Source organism: Bison bison, unplaced genomic scaffold (genome assembly GCF_000754665.1).
Source record: "Bison bison bison isolate TAMUID 2011002044 unplaced genomic scaffold, Bison_UMD1.0 scf7180017864518, whole genome shotgun sequence".
NCBI classification, from domain to species: Eukaryota; Metazoa; Chordata; class Mammalia; order Artiodactyla; family Bovidae; genus Bison; species Bison bison.
Window position 1 is genome coordinate 18,228,351 of NW_011495071.1, and position 12,524 is coordinate 18,240,874.

The following is a 12,524-nucleotide window of genomic DNA, read 5'->3' on the forward strand; positions in this document are numbered from 1 at the left end:
CCACCACCACTTGCACTAGCCAGCAATAGTTAGTCAATCCGGCGCATTCATCTTTGGCATCCTTTGCTCACGAGCCACAGGGCAGTCGGCAAGAGCTGCCAGATGCCAGCCATGGGCTGTGAAGGAGGGAGAGCCGTGGTGAGCCAGTCACTATCAACCAAAAATGCCTTCCAAAGACCCACTGTGCTGTCAGAAACCTCAAAACCAAATTTAGGAAGCATTTTAGGGTCCCAGGAAAAGAGAGGAAGAAGACTGCAGCAGGTAAGAGGGAGATTGTTCTGAGTTTGGATCTTGGCTTTTCCACTCACTGGACCATCAGAGGCACTGGATCTCAGTCTCCCTAACTAGAAAGCGGGAATCCACCTGACAGGGCTATTGTGAGTATTCAATGAGAAAAGTCATGTGAGCCCTTAGCGTAGTTCTCGGCAGAGGGTAAATACTCAGAGGTTAAGTATGCTATAGTTATTATTATGAATAATAAATTCATCCGCAATACTAACAAAAATTAAGATTCGGCAAATCTCCAATCCTTCATGTCAAGACTGCCACAAGCTTTGTAACCAAGTATCATCAGGGCAGCATGCTGGCTCACTCATTAAGTTTCCAAAGTAATCAAGGTTCTTCTGGATTTCTGCCTATTGACCCAGGACAGGTGAAATATCTAAGAATGCCCAACTGGCCAGCTGGCTGGATCCTGACACTGGTTTTTCCAGTTCACAGCAGCCCATCACTAACCTGAGTGGTGTGCACAGAGGAGTACAGATTAACTAGCATGTCTGGCCTAACTTTTCTATCCACGCCCAGGCTAGTTCCCCTGTTTCTAAAGGTGAAATATACCATTATCTTTGAAATATGGCCCTACCCAGCAAAGTGAGGCTAGTCAGCACCCATCTGGTGGACAGCGCCGCATCCCTAAACACACCCTGGAGGCAGGAGAACTTCTGTGCCCTTCAGGCTCTGCCTGAAAGGCTGGTACACCTTCACTGTTAAAACCACAACTTCTGCTCCCTACAACCAGGGAGCAAGTTTACAGCTCTTATCTTACTCCAGCATTAGAACCACACTGTAAGGGGCTGGATATGAATTTATACCTGTTCCACAGATAAGGAATTAGTCACAGCTAGAGACATTAAGTTTCTGGCTTAGGCTATCCGGTGCTTCCCTGGTGGCTCAGGGGTAAAGAACCCGCCTGCCAATGCAGGAGATGCAGGTTTGATACCTGAGTCAGAAAGATCCCCTGGAGAAGGAAATGACAACTCTCTGCAGTATTCTTGCCTGGGAAATCCCATAGAGGAGCCTGGAGAGATATAGTCCATGGGGTTGCAAAAGAGTCGGACACGACTTAGTGACTAAATAACAACAATCTGATGCTTAGGTGTTGGAAGCAGCCTAGAATGCAGGTTATCCCATTTCTAATCAGGGAACCTTCCTGGCAAATGTGGGTATTTGTTTTTAAACATCTGACTTCCATAATGGTGCTTTGCTTCTCGAGAAGTCATTAACCAAGGTGTCACGGTCACAATACACTGCAGATTCACATACTTGAAAGCCACTCACACAGGCAGATGTTCCCCACACTCTAAATTCTAAAGGGCGGCTGAAAACAGCCATGCCGATTAACATAATTGACAATTAATTCCCAGTTCTGGCTCCACTCAGCTGAATCTCTGTCTGGATTCAGCTAGTAGCCTCCCATCCCGTCTCTGCTGCAGTCAGTCCCTCTGCTCCAATCCAACTGGAACACTCACACTGGATTCATGTTTATGCGTACGTTGCTTCAGTCGTGTCCGATGCTTTGTGACCCTATGGACTGTAGCCCACCAGGTGCTTCTGTCCGTGGTATCCTCCAGGCAAGAATACTGGAGTGGGTTGCCATCTCCTCCTCCAGGGGATCTTCCCGACCCAGGGATCGAACCCACATCTCTTACATCTCCTGCGTTGGCAGGTGGGCTTTTTACCATAGCGCCACCTGAGAAGAATAATTTCACATCACTAAAAACCCTAACCATAATGAAACCACCTCACTGGTTCTCTACCAGTCTCTACCTCACTAGGTAAACGGTGACTTGCCATTTAAGGTTGCTGAGTTTCTTCTACAAAATGAAGGAGTAGACTACAGTCTTGTCCACTTACAGCTCGTGACTCTAAAACTCCCAACCAAACCCAAATCCTGCATCTGGAGGACGGTGGGAGACAGAGGCTTCCACTGGTCACACGTCTCTATGGCTTAGTTTTTAATCCTGGATCCGCTGCTTCTTAGCTATGTGACCTTAGGACGGTTACTAGATCACTCTGTGCCTCACTTTCCTCATCTCTGAAATGATGCTAATAATAGTATCTCCTTCATGGGCTCTTGTAGGCATTAGATCAGATAATATATATGAAGTATGAAGGACATCATAAGAACTCTCGATGTGTTAGTAATTATTGTCGTCTGAAATGAAAAACCCTCCATTCCACGCAAGTCTGTGTCCGTGAATACAAACTGGTCATCCCTACCTCGGTGCTTTTGATATGCTATGTTCCCACCTACCTAGTCCCTGGAAACACCTGTGCTACGCTTTTCTGTGAATCTCAATTCTACACATCCTTAAAAGTCTGGATTTGATCACTTCCACAAAGCTTCCTCCCTACCACAGCAACTCAAAAAGAGCTTTCTAGTCTCTGAAATCCTGTAGCAATTACAGATCATCTATATTGGCATTGTATGTGGCCTTGGATTATCCTCTATATGCAGATAAAACTGCAGGCTCCTTGGCCATAACTATTTCTGTTCTTCCTCTGGGTCTAGCATTGTGCCTGGTATATGGCCCTTCAGATATCTCTCAATTGAATAAAGAAATGTATAGTACTACACCCAAAGAAATACACAGGAAGTTTTCTTTAGTTGATGTGGCTCAGCTATTGATTTTCTGTACTTTGGAGCCAATTAAAGATAACATAAAGATGAACATCAGCAGGGCAGGGACAACCACGGCCAGGTAAGTCCTGATCATCAATAAAAGATACTGATATCTGGCCACCCTGAAGAATAAGAAAAATACAGATGGCAAAAGGAAAGGGAAATCTAAAATCCAAAGTACCTGGCAAGACCAAGCACATAAGCCTATACTATCAGACAAGGTGGGAAAGTTGAGGTTTTCCCAAGCTGAACTCACTCAATCAGCAGCTATTTATCGAGTGGTTACTCTATGCAGACACTTTCTTAGAGGCTTGGGGATACAGCAGAGAACAAAACAGACAAAATTCCTGCCAGTATTCCAGGATTCAAGGAGGAAGGCTGGGTATAACACTACCCTCTAGCTCCTAAGTGAAATCCACACAGAGCAATAACTTCTTGCACCAACTCCTCTTGCTATGCCTTCAAGCAAGGGAAAAAGAAAAAAATGGAACATACCATTCACAAGTAACCAAGCAGACGCAGTGCTCAAAGTGCACTGTCACTGCCAATGAGGCTCCCCTCGTTCCAGAATCTACTGGGGAAGCTCATCATATAGCCCTCTGCACCCTAAGATAGCTGAACTCTAAGCCTCTTATACCCTAGGTCCCAGATGAGCCCTCACACTAGCATTTGCTTAAATATCAAACCTCTCAAATAGCAAAAACCGCTCTTGAGGCCAAAAACAAGACTTAGAGGTGGGAGAGGAGGAAGGGAGGGGTGGCAGGTAAAGAACTGGGTAGTTTTCACCATGGTAAAACCTGAGGCTCTTCTCCTTCAGAGCAGAAACCTCTTCTATCATCTGAAGCCTTGAAAAAAATTTTTTTTCTTCCAGCAAGATACTGAAAATAGCTTTGCATTTAACATTTAAAATTGTTTTTGATCCCACACTCCTTCAGCTCTGCTCTCTCCTGCAAACTCGTTCCATTCCCTAAGGGCACTTGTAAGTCTATTTCAAAAGCAACAAACCAGAGTCACCATTTTTATCCCTAAGAGTTAAAAAGAAAAAACGATTTACATAATTATAGGGAAGATAAGTCGACCAGGAACACAGGAATCTTATCTGGACTGAAAGTTCTAGGACAGAATTTCTTTCAACTGGTCAGGAGAGAGAGCAGATCAAAGTCAAGGTTCATACTGAAGGCATTAACTGTTGAGCACTACGCATGGGAACTTATTGAGTTCCTCATTATTTTGTATTCCACTTGATTCTTCAATAAGAAACTGGAGGTCGCTATTCGAGGGCAGGTGTGAACAATGCAGTGTATGTATGTTTTCCTGTTACATTGAGAAAACAGGATTTTATAGCCAAGACCTGAGAAATCAAAGTTCACTGAGGGCAACTTCACTCAGGAAGACAGTTGTTGGGCCGAGACTGGAGCCCAGGTCTCTCCCAACTTCCAGCCCACAGTTTCCCATTTCTCACACCACTGTCTCATTTATAACACAAGAAATGAAATCCTAAAGGCAAAAAAGTAAAAAAACAAACAAACAAACAAAACACAAAAAAAGCCCTTTTATAAAGCTTTTCAGACTAGAAAAATTGTAGGAGAAGTGACTGAGTTCAATGAGTCACATGAATGCTAAGAGTAAATGACCTTTAATGCTATATAAATGGGGGTCTGGCTTTGGAAGGCTTAATTAATGCTGACAATGCTTTAGCACTAAATAGTATGGTTTCAGTTATTATAGAATGAGCATTAAAAGGCTTTTATGGGCTTGCTTGGGAACTAAACCACCATTTAGTTCACTTTTTTCCACAGAAAAATTTATCCCAAGTTTCCATCAACTGCCTCATAAATGAACTTTTGGAATAAAACCTGTTTTTAAGATGGCTATGCATGTAAAACAGAGTTCTGAAGTCTGAAGCTCTGCACTAGATGTAATTAAAACAGTTAACAGTGATAAATGCTAAGAGTATATTTATGAGAAAATTCATCAAACCCTTAATTTGTTTACATGCATGCAATATAATGTTTTATTAAAAGCCTCTGAACAGAATACGGTCAACTGCTATTTATACAATGTATAACCAAGGGCAAATGCTCCCATTGTGAATGCAAGTATTTACAGGGCCTTTTAGCACTGGGCTAAGGACTGCTGTGGTTGTTGTTTAGTTAATAAGTCGTGTCCAGCTCTTTGCTACCCCATGGGTTGCAGCCCACCAGGCTCTTCTGTCTATGGAATTCTCCAGGCAAAAATACTGGAGCGGGCTGCCATTTTCTTCTCCAGGGGATCTTTCCAACCCAGGGATCGAACCTGCACCTCCTGCATTGGCAGACAGATTCTTTACCACTGAACCACCAGGGAAGCCTGGGCTGAGGATTAGAGGGAGGACAAAACATCTATCCTCAAGGAATTCATCATCCAGTTTCACTGGCCTGTACTTTCCTCAAAAACAATCAAGCTGCTTCTAATCTCAGGGCCTTGGTACTAGTTGTTCCCTCTTCTTGTGATACTTTACCCATATCTTCCTTCAGCTGAGCTCTAACGTCACCTCTTCACCCAAGGACCCAGCTACAGCAAGCTTCTTCATCATCACTGCTGTTTTACCCTCTGTGGTTGCTTACCCAGCATCTATCACTACAAGGAGGTAACATGCTTAGGTATTTTCGATCTGTCTCCTCCCCCTAGGATTCTGTTTTGTTCACTGCTTTATCTTCTATGCCTGAAACATTGCTATGCACATGGTAGGCATCCAAGAAACTTCACTGCATGAGTGAGTATAGGTGCAGGGTGGGGAAGTAAGGACAAGATGATTATTCATGAAACAACTAAAAAATGAGAGCACTGGCCATCCTGATTGAAAGTGATATGATCAATATGCTAATTATGTAGTACTAATGCTTCTGAATGAATGGCTGGCAATCAAAAGTAAAAAAGAAAGAAAGAGCAAATGCGACAAATATCATCAGAGGAGGCTTCACAAAGAAGAGAGAGTCAAGGCAAGCTGGGGTAGAGAAGAGAGGCCTCTCTAGTCAAGGGAGAATCCAAGAGAAGCCAGACAGCAGGAAAGAGTAGGGCACAGGGTGGCCTGGGCAGGGACAAGCAGAACTGAATTGGCAACCTGCTCGGGCGGGAGTGGAAGTGGAGGATGAGGGGCGGGGCTGGTGAGGGGGAGCGGGCAGACTCTGCAGAGCCTGGAGAACCGGACACAGGGGTGCCGACCACAGGCCACTGGCAGCAGGGCTGCTCTTGGGAGGCAAAGTTGGATACATCATGTGGGAGGAACTGAAGGAAGCAGAGAGTAGAGCAGAAAATTGGTTAGAGGATGACCTTGATGGTCTGAACAGGAGGGGGACAAAAAGAACCCCTCCCCTCTGCTTAGACATCAGGGAGATGCAAGTGAGCAAGGAGCACTCCCCCAGTTTAAAAAAAAAAAAAAAAAACAGACAACTTCCAGAGTATTTCCCAGTAGCATTCCATGGCAGATTTGGGTCAAGCTCCCAAACGTCCTGTCTATACTTGGAGCATTCAAGAAGGGGAAGAGAGGTTCAAAATGATAACTCTGAGGGCAGGGCATGTCTTTCCATGCCTTTCACATCTGAGATTAATTACCTTCAGTAAGCCTGTGTTTACTGTCTTTTTATTCTTTGGGGAAAAAAGTAGTATATAACTTCACTGTGCAGTATATATTTGAACATTATATAACACATTTTTATGTAACAGGTTCTTGACATAAAACAACATTTTCCTTACTATCTAAATGTATTCGGGGAACAACTGGCATTAAAGAAATCTATCTATATATACGTACACATTAAGGCTGTGGACATCTGTCTTTGGGGTAAGGCGCTGGGAAGAGGAGGGGAAGGTGAGAGACTTTACAAAAGTTCTCCTCCCAGTGATGGCCACGTCAGGGGGCAGTGGGTAATGAGTTCTGTTCATCTCTCACAAGCTGCCTGAGGAGGCGCTGACTGAACCACGTAAGGCCCATGTCAGGGCAATGCCACAGAGAGGCAGGGGGGAAGCAGGAGACACAGAAATGCACAACAGAACGTAAGGAGCACGCCCACAAGCCCCTGTAAGTGCCCCTCGGGTAATATCCAAATGTGCACCCCTTGTGCCCTACCTCAGAGGACTCCAGTCCTGTTTAAGAGGAGGCACGTGCCACGTTTGTCAACAAGAAGTGAAAGTGAAAAGTGAAAGTGTTAGTTGCTCTGTCATGTTTGACTCTTTACAGTCCCACAGACTGTAGCCTGCTGGGCTCTTCTGTCCATGGGATTTCCCAGGCAAGAATACTGGAGTGGGTTGCCATACTCTCCTCTAGGGGATCTTCCCGACCCAGGGATCAAACCCAGGTCTCCTACCTTGCCAGCAGATTCTTTACCATGTGAGCCACCAAGAAAGCCCATCAACAATAAGACCGGTTACCAATCATCGAGGGCCTGCTTGGCTTGACACTGATCAAATCCTAAGGTTCGTCCCAGAAGGCATCCACCACCGCGTTTAGAGAGCAGACTGTCCCTCCCCCTCCCCCTGCCACAAATCCAGCCCGGCCCCATCCCAGCTGGGCAGTGCACAAAACCACCTCACTTGTAAAATAAGGATAATCGCTCTACCTACCTCATGGGGTTATTACGAGGATTGAACAAGTTAATAAACATAAGGTGACTAACATATCTGCTGGCACTCAGAGAATGTTCAATAAACATTAGCTGCCGTTATCATCCTTATTATTATTTCTATTTTGCAAATGAGGTAAATCAGACTCAAAGAAGCTAACTAATTTGCCCAGGTCACACATTTCAAACAGCAGTTGAACACATAAACACTTGTAAATGTTTTACTTAGCATATGTACAAAATCTAATGGGTAGAGTATTAACCAGAATATTAAATTAGACAGACCATCCATCCCCTTCTTTAACCAGGCTGGCTAAACATGAGTTTATCCTATTTAAAAGGACAGCATGTACTAATGTAAAAATCATTTCCCATCATATGCCAGCACTCCACGTTCTCCTGAAGCAAAGATGACTAAAGCTTATTCAATTTCATCTCCACAACTGTAGGTCCCCAACTCAATCCTTCCTTCCACTTGGACTTAATTACTCATGGCCACGTCCACTCGTGCCCGTTTCACTCCCTCATCTCACAGCCCACCTCTCCACAGGTGGACCTCCTTCCCTCCTGTGCGTAGTCCCAGAGTGCCTACCCCACCCCATCTCCTCCTCCTCCTCAAGATCATTCACTGGGATTGGACAAATATGTCCTGAAGCTCCCTGTGCCTCTAATTTGGGGAAACCAAGATTAGTGCCCCAAAAGTGATTGGCCTGGAACCTGCAGGTAAGATATTCCCAGAGGCAGCCCAACACGATATGGGATGCAGCAGTACCTAAAATAATTAGTGCTAGCTAGGTCAAGGGCTGGGGAGACACTGCTGCCCAGCAAGAGAGGAGGAAAAACAAAATGAAGCATAGCTCCAGGAGGACTAAGCATCTGAGCTGGAGCTTAAAAAGGAGGAGGATTTGGATGAGGGAAGGTTGAGGCACAGAACAGGCCGAAGGCTGGTCCAGGGAGCTGACAGTCCCGTGCTCACGGCCAGGCGGGCTGGGTATGGAAAGGGAAGAAGGAGCAGCAAAACTGATAGCTAATATCCATGAATGCTCACTATGATTCAGGAAGCGCTTTATGTATTTTTCATTCTTTAACTCATTGAATCCATACTGCACTCTGAGGTAAGGACTAGAAAGTGAAAGTGAAGTCTCAGTAGTGTCCGACTCTTCGCGACCCCATGGACTGCCAGGCTCCTCTGTCCATGGGATTTTCCAGGCAGGAATACTGGAATGGGTGACCATTTCCTTCTCCAGGGGATCTTCCTGACACAGGGATTGGACCTGGGTCTCCAGCACTGCAGGCAGACTCTCTACCAGCTGAGCCACCAGGGAAGCCCAAGGACTACAGTAATTCCCATCTTACTGATGAGGACACCAAAACAGAGAGCAAAGCAACTTGACCACAAGTCATATAACCAGAAAGGATACAAAATCTGGCTCCAAAGTCTGCACTTTTAGCCACCCAACCAAAGTCCCTTTCAGGACAGCCTGATGGTGAAGGAGTACAGCTATCCTGAGGATGAATGAGACCATGTTTGCAAGTTGTTTGCAACCTGTTATGCCAAGGCCACCAATGCTGGCAACAGGCTGCAATTAATATCCACGATGGACCTGCTAGCAGCTGAAGCAGGACAGACACATCAGGACAAGAAACGGGACCCAAGCCAACAAAGACAGTGTGAAGAGCAGAGACCTGGACAGACACCTACCTTTAGGGTGTGTAAGAAGAAAACCCAGAGGCTGAGAAGGGGATTTCAGGAAGGAAGAAAAGACATGTGGGTAAAAGCTGCAAAAGGGCCAAGATCAACAACTGAGGACTAAGAATGGGCGCCTGGATTCCAGACTTAAAAGTTTTTGGAGATATTTGAGAATAAATAAGAAGGATAGTAGAGAAGCCAGAGGGCAGGAGCTGAGGATGGAGCAGATGAGAAAGTTGAGGGGGTCAATGTTCACAGCCCTGGGAGCAACTGCTGGGCAGGGAGGGGAGAGAGAGACAGAGGGACCCAGGAGCACAAATGCACACCTGTGAAAGCTGCCTGCTGCACAGCGGCCCACAGTAGGCCTGTTTCTTCCTCTTCCATCCTTCCCTCATCAGTCAAGACAAGGGCTTTTCTGGGGTTGGTGAGGAGGCTGAGAGAAAGAAGCACGAAGGAAATTCTAGTGACAGCACCCTGGCAGTGCTGGGAAGGGAGTGCAGCAGGCACTGAGGGAGGGCTTCCTGCGTCCCTGGCATCTTACACGTTATCATCTCCCCTGATCTAGGGACTCCAAGGGGCAGGCACCTTCACTACACTACCGAGGCGGAGCCTGCGGTCAGAGGAATCCAGCACTTGTCCAAGGACACACCACCCAACCCAAGTCCTAGGTCCTGCCACCAGAGACCAGGCTCCTGCCAGAGGCTCCAAGAGGGAACAGGAAAGAAATTCACTTGCTTTTTCCAAACTAAGAGGTGAGGAGGAAAGATGAGGGAAAGAGACAAGACATTTTGAGCAGAAAGGAAGAGAAGCTGAGGGAGCTTAAGTCAGAGCAGGTCTTGTTTAGAGAGAGGAGGAGGAAAGCCAGGGTGGATGTTAGGAGTAAATCTGAGTGTTATGATGAAGCGGTAATGAGGAGAGAAAAGACTGGAGAAGAGTGACATGCCTGCATTTCCAGGCTTTCGATTAAACCTCAAGGTTTAAAAAGGAAGTAAACAATTACTTCCCTTCATTTGCTACCATGATGTTAATTCAAATCACTGCCTGTGATTGTAATATCATTTGGGACAGAAAATGTTCCCTTAATATTTGACTTTCTCCAACCACCATGAGAGTCGACGATAGAATCACAAATAGAAGAAAGCCCACAAAAGGAAGGCAGCCCTTATACCAAAGAGAGATACTGAATATTTAGCTTTTACATATTCATGTGCATTTTGTTAACGAGTCTTTCTACAGTGCCTGTCCCTTGTTTAGTATATATAAATGGCATATAGATCATTGGTATGAAGTGATAAATCTGAAAGTAGGGCCACTTCCTTTTCCTCTCTTTGGTAGGCAAACCTCTTCTGCAAATAGCTGACAAACTCCTGAATAGTCATCATTTTATAAATCATTTGAAATGGATTCTTTGAAACACCATCTGTTGATCTGTTTAAGTTTCCTATGAAAATAGGATGTCAGCTCAGATATTCTGGAGGTTCCAGCAGGTAAATACCAACCTGAAATTCAGCCATATTAAATATTTAGAGAAGCACAGAACTTTAGAGCAGAAGGAACTGTTGAGATCACCTCGTTCTCCTGCCTTACTTTCCATCTGAGGCAAGTAGAACCCAGAAGGGTTCTGTGACTTGCCCCAAGTGGCACAGCCATGAAAACCCAAGTCTGGGCTGGAACCAGGCGATTCTAACTCTCAGGCTAGCACACTTCCACCACCCCTGTTCTTTTCTCTCTCCCTCTTTCTAAACCTTAGGGGTTGGAATAAGGTATACATTTAACTATAGTTTTAACCTATTTATATTATTCACCAGCTACATCTACAATCAAAACAAAAAATACGTCTACAGATTCAGCTTTAGATATACAGGCAATTTCAAATCCTGCCCGGGAAATTTTAAAGCCTTCCAGGTATGTTCAACAAAGTGTTTTAAAGACTTAGCAATAAAGTGAACTCAGTAATAGATCATGGAGTGAAAGACTGAACTTTGCATTAAGAAAACATTTTGGAGTTTCATTGATATGGAAATCGAAATTAACAGCAGTGATTTTTTTTTTCTTTTTTTAAGTCTTGCAAGCACGGAGAGCATGAGATTATTCAAAACTGCTCTGGAGCAGCAAAGATTATTTTAAGCTCATGATTCAACCAGCACATTAATTAAAAACTCTACCAACCCAAATCGACAGATCCTGATATCAATGGGACAAGAAGAATTAAAATAATAGTTGTCACATAAAAATAGATTAAAAGAGGGAACAGCGGCGAACGTCACAAGGACAAATGACAAGCAAGCGTTGTGGGAAACTAGATGCAGCTAATGGGCAGCTTTTATGGATTTTTTTTTTTTTTAATAAAACGAAGATCCTGGAAATACACGTACAGTCAAGAAATGCTTCTTTGAATCTTGTTTCTGGAAGCTAAGTGATAAAACTTGGCTAATAATTCCTTGCCGAGGAGTAGCTATGCAAGCAGGGAGAGGAGACCACAACCGCGAAAAGAGGCAAAACAGAGCTAGGTGATCGGAATGGGCCAAAGCAGGGGAGGGAACAGGGGATTGAGAAACGTGAGGTGAGGGGCACAGCCTGGTACTCCACCGGCCAGCACCAACTTAACAACAGACGCCTATGGCCAGTAGAGCCTTCCCTTTCCCCGCGTCTGCCCTCGGCTCTGCAGCCGGGTTCCACGACCCCTCGGGGTGACTGACTCGAGCCCCACAAGATCGGCATTAATTTCTATTCTTCCACTTATTCCTCCGAGCAAACGAGAGCTCTCTAGGCTTTCAACGCCCGACAATCTCGAGCGGGAAGCTTTTTCTTTGACATCTGTCAAATCCGGTGCTAAAGCCAGCCTCGCTGCGCCCTCCGCGGGTCTCCAGGACTCCAGGGCGGCCGGCGGGCCCACACCTGGGCGCCGGGTGACATTCCCCCTGTCGTGGAGCACCTGCTCGCAGACCCACGGGGATCCTCCCCGGGCTGCCCAGGACCCAGACGGCGCAGGCCGGACCGAAGTTCGCATGCTGGGGTCGGCCGCATCCCCGGGCCGGGAATACCCAGGTGCAGCCCCAGCACCCGCGAAAGGGCCAAAGGGGTAGGGGGTGGCTCGGACTCCCCAAGCCCGGCGGAGACGCCCTCCCCGCCCCTATCCAGCCCTGCACGCTCCCGAAAGGAAAGTAGAGGGGAGAGGGAGGAAGGGCAGAAGCTGCATCTCTAACCCAACGCCCTTGGAGTGCAGCCGTCAAGGATGGTCCCCTCGGGGGTCCCTGAACCTTCCTAGGACTAGCCCTTAGTCGGGTCACTGATCCCAAAGGGTGGAGCTGTCCCTTTAAGAGGCAGCTGG

The 12,524-nt window shown here is 45.9% G+C and overlaps 1 protein-coding gene across 8 annotated transcripts in view; it reads right to left on the bottom strand.

Moving 5' to 3' along the window:
• The window catches only part of ARNTL (aryl hydrocarbon receptor nuclear translocator-like), a 108,964-nt gene that overhangs the window by 95,746 nt on the left and 694 nt on the right, over nt 1-12,524 (bottom strand). The window lies entirely within an intron of this gene.